At 47.0% G+C, this 12,465-nt stretch overlaps 1 pseudogene; it reads right to left on the reverse strand.

The window, feature by feature from the left end:
• Positions 1–6,568: 6,568 nt before the first annotated feature.
• On the reverse strand, positions 6,569–7,472 carry LOC124005941 (annotated as a pseudogene).
• Positions 7,473–12,465: the final 4,993 nt, after the last annotated feature.

Consider the following 12,465-nt stretch of genomic DNA (forward strand, 5'->3'; position numbering starts at 1 on the left):
CGATTTATATTCAGGACAAAAAAGGTAATTTCTTTGATATATTACTTTTGTGCCTTATTGCAAACAGGATGCATATTTTGGAATAGTTTTTCTTCTGTACAGGTTTCCTTCTTTTCACTCTGTAATTTTGTAATGAACATGAGGGAGACAGAGAGTTGGTTTCAAGCACAGAGTGCAGCAGGTGTTTAATGAAAGGGACCATAGGAGGAGGCAGGTAGCTGGGTCCAGGGGCAGGCAGAAGGTCATACACGGTAGGTCCAAAAATGTGTTGTGAGCGAGGCAGGCAAAAAGTATCATACTCGGGAGGAGAGAAGGACAGGACAAAACAGCGCTCCGAAAAAGTGTCTCTCAAAGCAAACAATACCTCACAGTGATGGGGTGCAAGGGACTGAACTAAATAGTGTGGGAGGATGACATGCAGGTGTGTGAGCAGGTGATTAGAATTCCGGTGATTGGAGAGTGAGCTGGAAAGTGGGTTGCCTTCTGGGGATCTAAGTGTTTGAGAGTGTGAGTTGGATGCAGACGTTACACATTTATGTTAGCATTGTGGAGTAACTACAATGTTGTTGATCCATCCTCAGTTATCTCCTATCACAGCCATAAACTGTGTAACTGTTTTAGAACCACCATTGGCCTCATGGTGAAATCCTTGAGCAGTTTCCTTCCTATCCTGCAACTGAGTTAGGAAGGAGGTCTGTATCTTTGTAGTGACTGGATCTATTGATACACCATCCGAAGTGTAAAATGAATTACTGCATCATGCTCAAAGAGATATTCAATGTCTGCTTTATATGTTTATTTTATATATACCAATAGCTGCCTTTCTTTGGAACCATATAAAAACATACCTGGTCTTTGTGATTGAATCTGTGTTTAAAATTCACTGCTCGACTTAGGGACCTTACAGATCATTTTATGTGTGGAGTACAGAGATGAGATAGACATTTATTCAGAAATCATCTTCAATGCTATTATTGCACACAGAGTCCATGCAACGTATTTAGTGATGTTAAGCACATGTTTTATACTGAACGTATTTAGTGATGTTAAGCACATGTTTTATACTGAACGTATTTAGTGATGTTAAGCACATGTTTTATACTGAACTTATTTAGTGATGTTAAGCACATGTTTTATACTGAACTTATTTAGTGATGTTAAGCACATGTTTTATACTGAACGTATTTAGTGATGTTAAGCACATGTTTTATACTGAACTTATTTAGTGATGTTAAGCACATGTTTTATACTGAACGTATTTAGTGATGTTAAGCACATGTTTTATACTGAACTTATTTAGTGATGTTAAGCACATGTTTTATACTGAACGTATTTAGTGATGTTAAGCACATGTTTTATACTGAACTTATTTAGTGATGTTAAGCACATGTTTTATACTGAACTTATTTAGTGATGTTAAGCACATGTTTTATACTGAACTTATTTAGTGATGTTAAGCACATGTTTTATACTGAACTTATTTAGTGATGTTAAGCACATGTTTTATACTGAACTTATTTAGTGATGTTAAGCACATGTTTTATACTGAACTTATTTAGTGATGTTAAGCACATGTTTTATACTGAACTTATTTAGTGATGTTAAGCACATGTTTTATACTGAACTTATTTAGTGATGTTAAGCACATGTTTTATACTGAACTTATTTAGTGATGTTAAGCACATGTTTTATACTGAACTTATTTAGGCCTTAACTAAAGGGTTGAATACTTATTAACTCAAGACATTTCACCTTTCATTTTTCATTCATTTGTAAACGTTTTTCTAAAAACATTCTTCCACTTTGACATTATGGGGTATCAAAATGTTATCTATTGTAAATTCAGGTTGTAACACTGAAAAATGTGGAAAAAGTGAAGTGGTCTGAATACTTTCTGAAAACACTGTACCATATATCACACTTTGTTTTCCATAGATTCCTCTTTACAACTTTCATTCCACAATTAAACAACATTGAGTGTTATACTCATTAGAAGTTAACCAGATGTGCAGCGCAAATCCTTAAGTGATGTCACATGGTCCCTCTGAATGCCCCAAATCTCACATCACCTCATGTCTGACCTCTCACCTTTGACCTGGGGGTCATCTAAGGAGAGCCAAACCCAGGGAACATGTTCACTTATCCATCTCTTTTTTAAATCTAAACATCAAAAGCTATGGGCAGGGTCAGTGTTTAACATACTCAACACAAGCATTTTGACCTGGTTGCTCAGAGCTAGAGTTCTGTGATCTGTTCAGTACACTATGATCAATGTCATTTAACTATGTGGTCAAGTGGCCCTCTACTGTGAGGTCAAAGGTGTAAGGGATTATTATTTTGGTGTTATACTGAATGACTCCACGCCCCTCTGGATACTGGATCCCCCCCCCCCTCCTCCTAAGGCCCACCCTCCCCTAATTCCCGCCCTCCCCCTAAGTCCCTCCCTTCCCATTCCCTACAGGCCTCAGAGAGCCGCCTGTTAATTTGATTGATTTTTCCCAAACCTGAAGGGGCCCTATCGGTGAACGGTTCCCGTGGTGACACACAGGAGGACCGGCGCCTGTTTGTCCATGTGTTCGTGGTCTTTACAGAGATGGACTGTTCTCCTAGATGTACTTGTACGATCACACATGGATCTAGTTTCACATCATCTGTGCCTTGACGCATTGTGGGTGTGTGTCTGTGTGTGTGATTGCGTGCACGCGTGCTTGCATACATGTATGTGTGTGTATGTTTGTGTGTGAGTGAGTGCCTTCGTGCTTGCGTGTGTGTGTGTGTGTGTGTGTGTGTGTGTGTGTGTGTGTGTGTGTGTGTGTGTGTGTGTGTGTGTGTGTGTGTGTGTGTGTGTGTGTGTGTGTGTGTGTGTGTGTGTGTGTGTGTGTGTGTGTGTGTGTGTGTGTGTGTGAGAGAGAGAAAGAGAGGTCTCAGCAATAAGGGACAGACTAAGATATGTTTTCTCTTCCATGTCCAGGAGAATGGAGAAACTTCAGTGTAATTACTCTATCCTTGAAACGGGACTTAAAGCGTATTAAGGGTGGTCACGCACACCTACACTACATGACCAAAACTACGTGGACACCTGCTCGTTGAACATTTCATTCCAAAATCATGGGCATTAATATGGAGTTGGTCCCCCTTTGCTGCTATAACAGTATCCACTCTTCAGGGAAGGCTTTCCACTAGATGTTGGAACATTGCTGCAGGGACTTGCTTCCATTCAACCACAAGAGCATTAGTGAGGTCAGGCACTGATGTTGGGAGATTAGGCCTGGCTCGCAGTCGGCGTTCCAATTCATCCCAAAGGTGTTCAATTGGGTGGAGGTCAGGGCTCTGTGCAGGCCAGTCAAGTTCTTCCACACCGATCTCGACAAACCATTTCTGTATGGACCTTGCTTCGTGCACAGGGGAATTATCATGCTGAAAGAGAAAGGGCATTCCCCAAACTGTTGTCACAAAGCTGGAAGTACAGAACATCTTGAATGTCATTGTATGCTGTAGCATTAAGATTTATCTTCACTGGAATAAAAGGACCTAGCCTGGACCATGGAAAACAGCCCCAGACCATTATTCCTCCTCCACCAAAATGTACAGTTAGCACTATGCATTCAGCAGGTAGCATTCTCTTAGCATCAGCTAAACCCAGGTTCGTCCTTTGGACTGACAGATGGTGAAGCGTGATTCATCACTCCAGAAAATGCGTTTCACCTGCTCCAGAGTCCAATGGCAGTGGTATCCTATGACGGCGCCACGTTGAAAGTCACTGAGCTCTTCAGTAAGGCCATTCTACTGCCAATGTCTATGTAGATTACATGGCCGTGTGCACGATGTTATACACCTGTCAGCATAGGGTCTGGCTGAAATAGTCAAATCCACTCATTTGAAGTGGTGTCCACATACACCACATACACATACACCACATACATTTGTATATATAGTGTATATGCAGACACACAGAGACACACCAATCCTTGTCCTCACACACACACACACACACACACACACACACACACACACACACACACACACACACACACACACACACACACACACACACACACACACACACACACACACACACACACACACACACACACACACACACACACACACACACACACACACACACACACACACACACACACACACACACACACACACACACACACGTATATTCCTCCTACAGTTTCGCTGTCCACACAGGAAGAGTGTGTGGTTAATGGTTGCCAGAGAGTGGACCGTGAGGAGAGCAGTGTTTGGACACTGAAGGGGTCACATTATTTCCCTGGACCTGGTGTTGAGAGATGGACCCTAGTGGCCACTTACAGCCTGGAGCCCTGACAGCTGTCTACTGGAAACAAGTAGCTCACCTCTCCACTACTCTTCAGTGTTCTCTCTCCTCCTCTTTTGCTCTACATGCCTCTGTCTCTTTCTTCTCTCCCTCTGTTTCCATCTCTCTATCTAGAACTCTTCTTTTCCCTTTCTATCTGTCATTCTCACTCTCTCTCCCTTCCTCTGTCCTTCTTCCACCTCTCCTCCCTCTCTCTTTCATCGTGTCGCTGTTTTTCTGTGGTGAGTGTTGATAGCTCCCATATATACCAGCCCTTCCCGTCCTCTATCTCCTGCTCCTCATCAGACAATACACGGCTGTCCTCTGTTTTAAAGGGCCCTGCGTTCCACTTAGGGCCTCTACTATTTAGACAGGCATGTCCAAGTCAACCCCTACTCCCCCTCTTCCTTGTGTTCCTTATCTTCCTCCTCTTCACCCTCCTCCTCTTCCTTGTGTTCCTCCTCTTCCTCCTCTTCCTCGTCTTTCTCCTCTTCCTTCTCTTCCGCCTCTTCCTCACCTTCCTTCTCTTCCTTGTCTTCCTCCTCTTCCCCCTCTTCCTCCTCTTCCTTGTGTTCCTCCTCTTCCTCCTCTTCCTCGTCTTCCTCCTTTCCTTCTCTTCCGCCTCTTCCTTCTCTTCCTCATCTACCCCCTCTTCCCCCTCTTCCTTGTCTTCCTTCTCTTCCTTGTCTTCCTCCTCTTCCTTCTCTTCCTTCTCTTCCTCCTCTTCCTCGTCTTCCTTCTCTTCCTCATCTTCCACATCTTCCTCCTCCTCCCCCTCTTCCTTGTGTTCCCCCTCTTCCTTGTCTTCATCCTCTTCCCTCTCTTCATTCTCTTCATTGTCTTTTCTCCTCTTCCTTGTCTTCCTCCTCTTCCTTCTCTTCCTTGTCTTCTGCCTCTTCCTTGTATTCCTTCTCTTCCTCCTCTTCCTTGTCTTCATCCTCTTCCCTCTCTTCATTCTCTTCATTGTCTTTCACCTCTTCCTTCTCTTCCTCCTCTTCCTCGTCTTCCTTCTCTTCCTCATCTTCCACATCTTCCTCCTCCTCCACCTCTTCCTTGTGTTCCTCCTCTTTCTTCTCTTCCTTGTCTTCCTCCTCTTCCTTCTCTTCCTCGTCTTCCTTCTCTTCCTCATCTTCCACATCTTCCTCCTCCTCCTCTTCGTTGTGTTCCTCCTCTTCCTTGTCTTCATCCTCTTCCTTCTCTTCATTCTCTTCATTGTCTTCCTCCTCTCCCTCATCTTCCTCCTCTTCCTTCTCTTCCTCATCTTCCACATCTTCCTCCTGCTCCCCCTCTTCCTTGTGCTCCTCCTCTTCCTTGTCTTCATCCTCTTCCCTCTCTTCATTCTCTTTATTGTCTTCCTGCTCTTCCTTGTCTTCCTCCTCTTCCTTCTCTTCATTGTCTTCCTCCTCTTCTTTCTCTTCCTTGTCTTCCGCCTCTTACTTGTCTTCCTTCTCTTCCTCCTCTTCCTTCTCTTCATCCTCTTCCCTCTTTTCATTCTCTTCATTGTCTTTCACCTCTTCCTTGTGTTCCTCCTCTTCCTTCTCTTCCTTGTCTGCCTCCTCTTCCTTCTCTCCCTCATCTTCCTCCTCTTCCTTCTCTGCCTTCTCTTCCTCCTCTTCCTTCTCTGCCTTCTCTTCCTTCTCTGCCTTCTCTTCCTTCTCTGCCTTCTCTGCCTTCTCTTCCTCCTCTTCCTTCTCTGCCTTCTCTTCCTTCTCTGCCTTCTCTTCCTCCTCTTCCTTCTCTGCCTCCTCTTCCTCCTCTTCCTCCTCTTCCTTCTCTGCCTTCTCTGCCTTCTCTTCCTTCTCTTCCTTCTCTGCCTTCTCTACCTCCTCTTCCTTCTCTGCCTTCTCTTCCTTCTCTGCCTTCTCTTCCTCCTCTTCCTTCTCTGCCTTCTCTTCCTTCTCTTCCTTCTCTTCCTTCTCTCTTCTCTTCCTCCTCTTCCTTCTCTTCCTCCTCTTCCTTCTCTTCCTTCTCTGCCTTCTCTTCCTTCTCTTCCTTCTCTTCCTTCTCTGCCTTCTCTTCCTCCTCTTCCTTCTCTGCCTTCTCTTCCTTCTCTGCCTTCTCTTCCTCCTCTTCCTTCTCTGCCTTCTCTTCCTCTTCCTTCTCTTCCTCCTCTTCCTCGTCTTCCTTCTCTTCCTCATCTTCCACATCTTCCTCCTCCTCCACCTCTTCCTTGTGTTCCTCCTCTTCCTTCTCTTCCTTGTCTTCCTCCTCTTCCTTCTCTTCCTCGTCTTCCTTCTCTTCCTCATCTTCCACATCTTCCTCCTCCTCCTCTTCGTTGTGTTCCTCCTCTTCCTTGTCTTCATCCTCTTCCTTCTCTTCATTCTCTTCATTGTCTTCCTCCTCTCCCTCATCTTCCTCCTCTTCCTTCTCTTCCTCATCTTCCACATCTTCCTCCTGCTCCCCCTCTTCCTTGTGCTCCTCCTCTTCCTTGTCTTCATCCTCTCCCCTCTCTTCATTCTCTTTATTGTCTTCCTCCTCTTCCTTGTCTTCCTCCGCTTCCTTCTCTTCATTGTCTTCCTCCTCTTCTTTCTCTTCCTTGTCTTCCGCCTCTTACTTGTCTTCCTTCTCTTCCTCCTCTTCCTTCTCTTCATCCTCTTCCCTCTTTTCATTCTCTTCATTGTCTTTCACCTCTTCCTTGTGTTCCTCCTCTTCCTTCTCTTCCTTGTCTGCCTCCTCTTCCTTCTGTCCCTCATCTTCCTCCTCTTCCTTCTCTGCCTTCTCTCCCTCCTCTTCCTTCTCTGCCTTCTCTTCCTTCTCTGCCTTCTCTTCCTTCTCTGCCTTCTCTGCCTTCTCTTCCTCCTCTTCCTTCTCTGCCTTCTCTTCCTTCTCTGCCTTCTCTTCCTCCTCTTCCTTCTCTGCCTCCTCTTCCTCCTCTTCCTCCTCTTCCTTCTCTGCCTTCTCTGCCTTCTCTGCCTTCTCTGCCTTCTCTTCCTTCTCTTCCTTCTCTGCCTTCTCTACCTCCTCTTCCTTCTCTGCCTTCTCTTCCTTCTCTGCCTTCTCTTCCTCCTCTTCCTTCTCTGCCTTCTCTTCCTCTTCCTTCTCTTCCTTCTCTTCCTTCTCTCTTCTCTTCCTCCTCTTCCTTCTCTTCCTTCTCTGCCTTCTCTTCCTTCTCTTCCTTCTCTTCCTTCTCTGCCTTCTCTCCTTCCTCTTCCTTCTCTGCCTTCTCTTCCTTCTCTGCCTTCTCTGCCTTCTCTTCTTTCTCTACCTCCTCTTCCTTCTCTGCCTTCTCTTCCTTCTCTTCCTCCTCTTCCTTCTCTGCCTTCTCTTCCTCCTCTTCTTTCTCTGCCTTTCTTCCTCCTCTTCCTTCTCTTCCTTCTCTGCCTCCTCTTCCTCCTCTGCCTTCTCTTCCTCCTCTTCCTTCTCTCCCTTTCTGCCTTCTCTTCCTTCTCTTCCTATTCTGCCTTCTCTTCCTCCTCTTCATTCTCTGCCTCCTCTTCTTCCTCCTCTTCCTTCTCTGCCTTTCTTCCGCCTCTTCCTTCTCTTCCTTCTCTGCCTTCTCTTCCTTCTCTGCCTTCTCTTCCTTCTCTGCCTCCTCTTCCTTCTCTGCCTTCTCTTCCTTGTCTTCCTCCTATTCCTCCTCTTCCCTCTCTGCCTTCTCTTCCACCTCTTCATTCTCTGCCTTCTCTTCCTTCTCTGCCTTCTCTTCCTCCTCTTCCTTCTCTGCCTTCTCTTCCTCCTCTTCCTTCTCTTCCTTCTCTGCCTTCTCTTCCTTCTCTGCCTTCTCTTCCTTCTCTGCCTTCTCTTCCTTCTCTGCCTTCTCTTCCTTCTCTGCCTTCTCTTCCTTCTCTTCCTTGTCTTCCTCCTCTTCCTTACCTGCCTTCTCTTCCTCCTCTTCCTTCTCTGCCTTCTCTTCCTTCTCTTCCTTCTCTTCCTCCTCTTCCTTGTCTTCCTCCTCTTCCTTGTGTTCCTCCTCTTCCTTGTCTTCATCCTCTTCCTTCTCTTCATTCTCTTCATTGTCTTCCTCCTCTCCCTCGTCTTCCTCCTCTTCCTTCTCTTCCTCATCGTCCACATCTTCCTCCTCATCCCCCTCTTCCTTGTGTTCCTCCTCTTCCTTGTCTTCATCCTCTTCCCTCTCTTCATTCTCTTCATTGTCTTCCTCCTCTTCCTTGTCTTCCTCCTCTTCCTTCTCTTCCTTGTCTTCCGCCTCTTCCTTGTCTTCCTTCTGTTCCTCCTCTTCGTTGTCTTCATCCTCTTCCCTCTCTTCATTCTCTTCATTGTCTTTCACCTCTTCCTTGTGTTCCTCCTCTTCCTTCTCTTCCTCGTCTTCCTCCTCTTCCTTCTCTGCCTTCTCTTCCTCCTCTTCCTTCCCTTCCTTCTCTGCCTTCTCTTCCTACTCTGCCTTCTCTTCCTTCTCTGCCTTCTCTTCCTCCTCTTCCTTCTCTGCCTTCTCTTCCTTCTCTGCCCTTCTTCCTCCTCTTCCTTCTCTGCCTTTTCTTTCTCCTCTTCCTTCTCTTCCTTCCCTTCCTTCTCTTCCTTCTCTTCCTTCTCTGCCTTCTCTTCCTACTCTGCCTTCTCTTCCTCCTCTTCCTCCTCTTCCTTCCCTTCCTTCTCTGCCTTCTCTTCCTTCCCTTCCTTCTCTTCCTTCTCTTCCTCGTCTTCCTCCTCTTCCTTCTCTGCCTTCTCTCCCTCCTCTTCCTTCCCTTCCTTCTCTGCCTTCTCTTCCTACTCTGCCTTCTCTTCCTTCTCTGCCTTCTCTTCCTCCTCTTCCTTCTCTGCCTTCTCTTCCTTCTCTGCCTTCTCTTCCTCCTCTTCCTACTCTGCCTTCTCTTCTTTCTCTACCTCCTCTTCCTTCTCTGCCTTCTCTTCCTTCTCTTCCTCCTCTTCCTTCTCTGCCTTCTCTTCCTCCTCTTCTTTCTCTGCCTTTCTTCCTCCTCTTCCTTCTCTTCCTTCTCTGCCTCCTCTTCCTCCTCTGCCTTCTCTTCCTCCTCTTCCTTCTCTGCCTTTCTTCCTCCTCTTCCTTCTCTTCCTATTCTGCCTTCTCTTCCTCCTCTTCCTTCTCTGCCTTCTCTTCCTCCTCTTCCTTCTCTGCCTTTCTTCCGCCTCTTCCTTCTCTTCCTTCTCTGCCTTCTCTTCCTTCTCTGCCTTCTCTTCCTTCTCTGCCTCCTCTTCCTTCTCTGCCTTCTCTTCCTTGTTTTCCTCCTATTCCTCCTCTTCCTTCTCTTCCTCGTCTTCCTCCTCTTCCCTCTCTGCCTTCTCTTCCACCTCTTCATTCTGTGCCTTCTCTTCCTCCTCTTCCTTCTCTGCCTTCTCTTCCTCCTCTTCCTTCTCTTCCTTCTCTGCCTTCTCTTCCTTCTCTGCCTTCTCTTCCTTCTCTGCCTTCTCTTCCTTCTCTGCCTTCTCTTCCTTCTCTGCCTTCTCTTCCTTCTCTTCCTTGTCTTCCTCCTCTTCCTTACCTGCCTTCTCTTCCTCCTCTTCCTTCTCTGCCTTCTCTTCCTTCTCTTCCTTCTCTTCCTCCTCTTCCTTGTCTTCCTCCTCTCCCTTGTGTTCCTTCTCTTCCTTGTCTTCATCCTCTTCCTTCTCTTCATTCTCTTCATTGTCTTCCTCCTCTCCCTCGTCTTCCTCCTCTTCCTTCTCTTCCTCATCGTCCACATCTTCCTCCTCATCCCCCTCTTCCTTGTGTTCCTCCTCTTCCTTGTCTTCATCCTCTTCCCTCTCTTCATTCTCTTCATTGTCTTCCTCCTCTTCCTTGTCTTCCTCCTCTTCCTTGTCTTCCGCCTCTTCCTTGTCTTCCTTCTGTTCCTCCTCTTCGTTGTCTTCATCCTCTTCCCTCTCTTCATTCTCTTCATTGTCTTTCACCTCTTCCTTGTGTTCCTCCTCTTCCTTCTCTTCCTCGTCTTCCTCCTCTTCCTTCTCTGCCTTCTCTTCCTCCTCTTCCTTCCCTTCCTTCTCTGCCTTCTCTTCCTACTCTGCCTTCTCTTCCTTCTCTGCCTTCTCTTCCTCCTCTTCCTTCTCTGCCTTCTCTTCCTTCTCTGCCCTTCTTCCTCCTCTTCCTTCTCTGCCTTTTCTTTCTCCTCTTCCTTCTCTTCCTTCCCTTCCTTCTCTTCCTTCTCTTCCTTCTCTGCCTTCTCTTCCTACTCTGCCTTCTCTTCCTCCTCTTCCTCCTCTTCCTTCCCTTCCTTCTCTGCCTTCTCTTCCTTCCCTTCCTTCTCTTCCTTCTCTTCCTCGTCTTCCTCCTCTTCCTTCTCTGCCTTCTCTCCCTCCTCTTCCTTCCCTTCCTTCTCTGCCTTCTCTTCCTACTCTGCCTTCTCTTCCTTCTCTGCCTTCTCTTCCTCCTCTTCCTTCTCTGCCTTCTCTTCCCTCTCTGCCTTCTCTTCCTCCTCTTCCTACTCTGCCTTCTCTTCCTTCTCTGCCTTCTCTTCCTCCTCTTCCTTCTCTGCCTTCTCTTCCTTCTCTGCCTTCTCTTCCTCCTCTTCCTCCTCTTCCTTCTCTGCCTTCTCTTCCTCCTCTTCCTTCCCTTCCTTCTCTGCCTTCTCTTCCTACTCTGCCTTCTCTTCCTTCTCTTCCTTATCTGCCTTCTCTTCCTTCTCTGCCTTCTCTTCCTTCTCCGCCTCCTCTTCCTTCTCTGCCTTCTCTTCCTTGTCTTCCTCCTATTCCTCCTCTTCCTTCTCTTCCTCGTATTCCTCCTCTTCCCTCTCTGCCTTCTCTTCCACCTCTTCCTTCTCTTCCTTCTCTTCCTTCCGTGCCTTCTCTTCCTCCTCTCCCTTCTCTGCCTTCTCTTCCTCCCCTTCCTTCTCTTCCTTCTCTTCCTTCTCTGCCTTCTCTTCCTTCTCTGCCTTCTCTTCCTTCTCTGCCTTCTCTTCCTTCTCTTCCTTCTCTTCCTTCTCTTCCTTCTCTGCCTTCTCTTCCTTCTCTGCCTTCTCTTCCTTCTCTTCCTTCTCTTCCTCCTCTTCCTTGTCTTCCTCCTCTTCCTTGTGTTCCTCCTCTTCCTTCTCTTCCTTGTCTGCCTCTTCTTCCTTCTCTTCCTTCTCTTCATCGTCTTCCTCCTCTTCCTTCTCTGCCTTCTCTTCCTCCTCTTCCTTCGCTGCCTTCTCTTCCTCCTCTTCCTTCTCTGCCTTCTCTTCCTTCTCTTCCTTCTCTGCCTTCTCTTCCTCCTCTTCCTTCTCTGCCTTTTCTTCCTCCTCTTCCTTCTCTTCCTTATCTGCCTTCTCTTCCTTCTCTGCCTTCTCTTCCTTCTCCGCCTCCTCTTCCTTCTCTGCCTTCTCTTCCTTGTCTTCCTCCTATTCCTCCTCTTCCTTCTCTTCCTCGTCTTCCTCCTCTTCCCTCTCTGCCTTCTCTTCCACCTCTTCATTCTCTGCCTTCTCTTCCTTCTCTGCCTTCTCTTCCTCCTCTTCCTTCTCTGCCTTCACTTCCTCCTCTTCCTTCACATCCTTCTCTGCCTTCTCTTCCTTCTCTGCCTTCTCTTCCTTCTCTGCCTTCTCTTCCTTCTCTGTCTTCTCTTCCTTCTCTTCCTTGTCTTCCTCCTCTTCCTTACCTGCCTTCTCTTCCTCCTCTTCATTCTCTTCATTCTCTTCATTGTCTTCCTCCTCTCCCTCGTCTTCCTCCTCTTCCTTCTCTTCCTCATCTTCCACATCTTCCTCCTCATCCCCCTCTTCCTTGTGTTCCTCCTCTTCCTTGTCTTCATCCTCTTCCCTCTCGTCATTCTCTTCATTGTCCTCCTCCTCTTCCTTGTCTTCCTCCTCTTCCTTCTCTTCCTTGTCTTCCGCCTCTTCCTTGTCTTCCTTCTCTTCCTCCTCTTCGTTGTCTTCATCCTCTTCCCTCTCTTCATTCTCTTCATTGTCTTTCGCCTCTTCCTTGTGTTCCTCCTCTTCCTTCTCTTCCTTGTCTGCCTCCTCTTCCTTCTCTTCCTTCTATTCCTCGTCTTCCTCCTCTTCATTCTCTGCCTTCTCTTCCTCCTCTTCCTTCTCTTCCTTCTCTGCCTTCTCTTCCTTCTCTGCCTTCTCTGCCTTCTCTGCCTTCTCTTCCTCCTCTTCCTTCTCTGCCTCCTCTTCCTTCTCTGCCTTCTCTGCCTTCTCTTTCTTCTCTGCCTTCTCTTCCTTCTCTTCCTCGTCTTCCTCCTCTTCCTTCTCTGCCTTCTCTTCCTCCTCTTCCTTCTCTGCCTTCTCTCCCTTCTCTGCCTTCTCTTCCTCCTCTTCCTTCTC

The sequence above is a fragment of the Oncorhynchus gorbuscha genome, linkage group LG19, assembly GCF_021184085.1.
Source record: "Oncorhynchus gorbuscha isolate QuinsamMale2020 ecotype Even-year linkage group LG19, OgorEven_v1.0, whole genome shotgun sequence".
Classification (NCBI taxonomy): domain Eukaryota; kingdom Metazoa; phylum Chordata; class Actinopteri; order Salmoniformes; family Salmonidae; genus Oncorhynchus; species Oncorhynchus gorbuscha.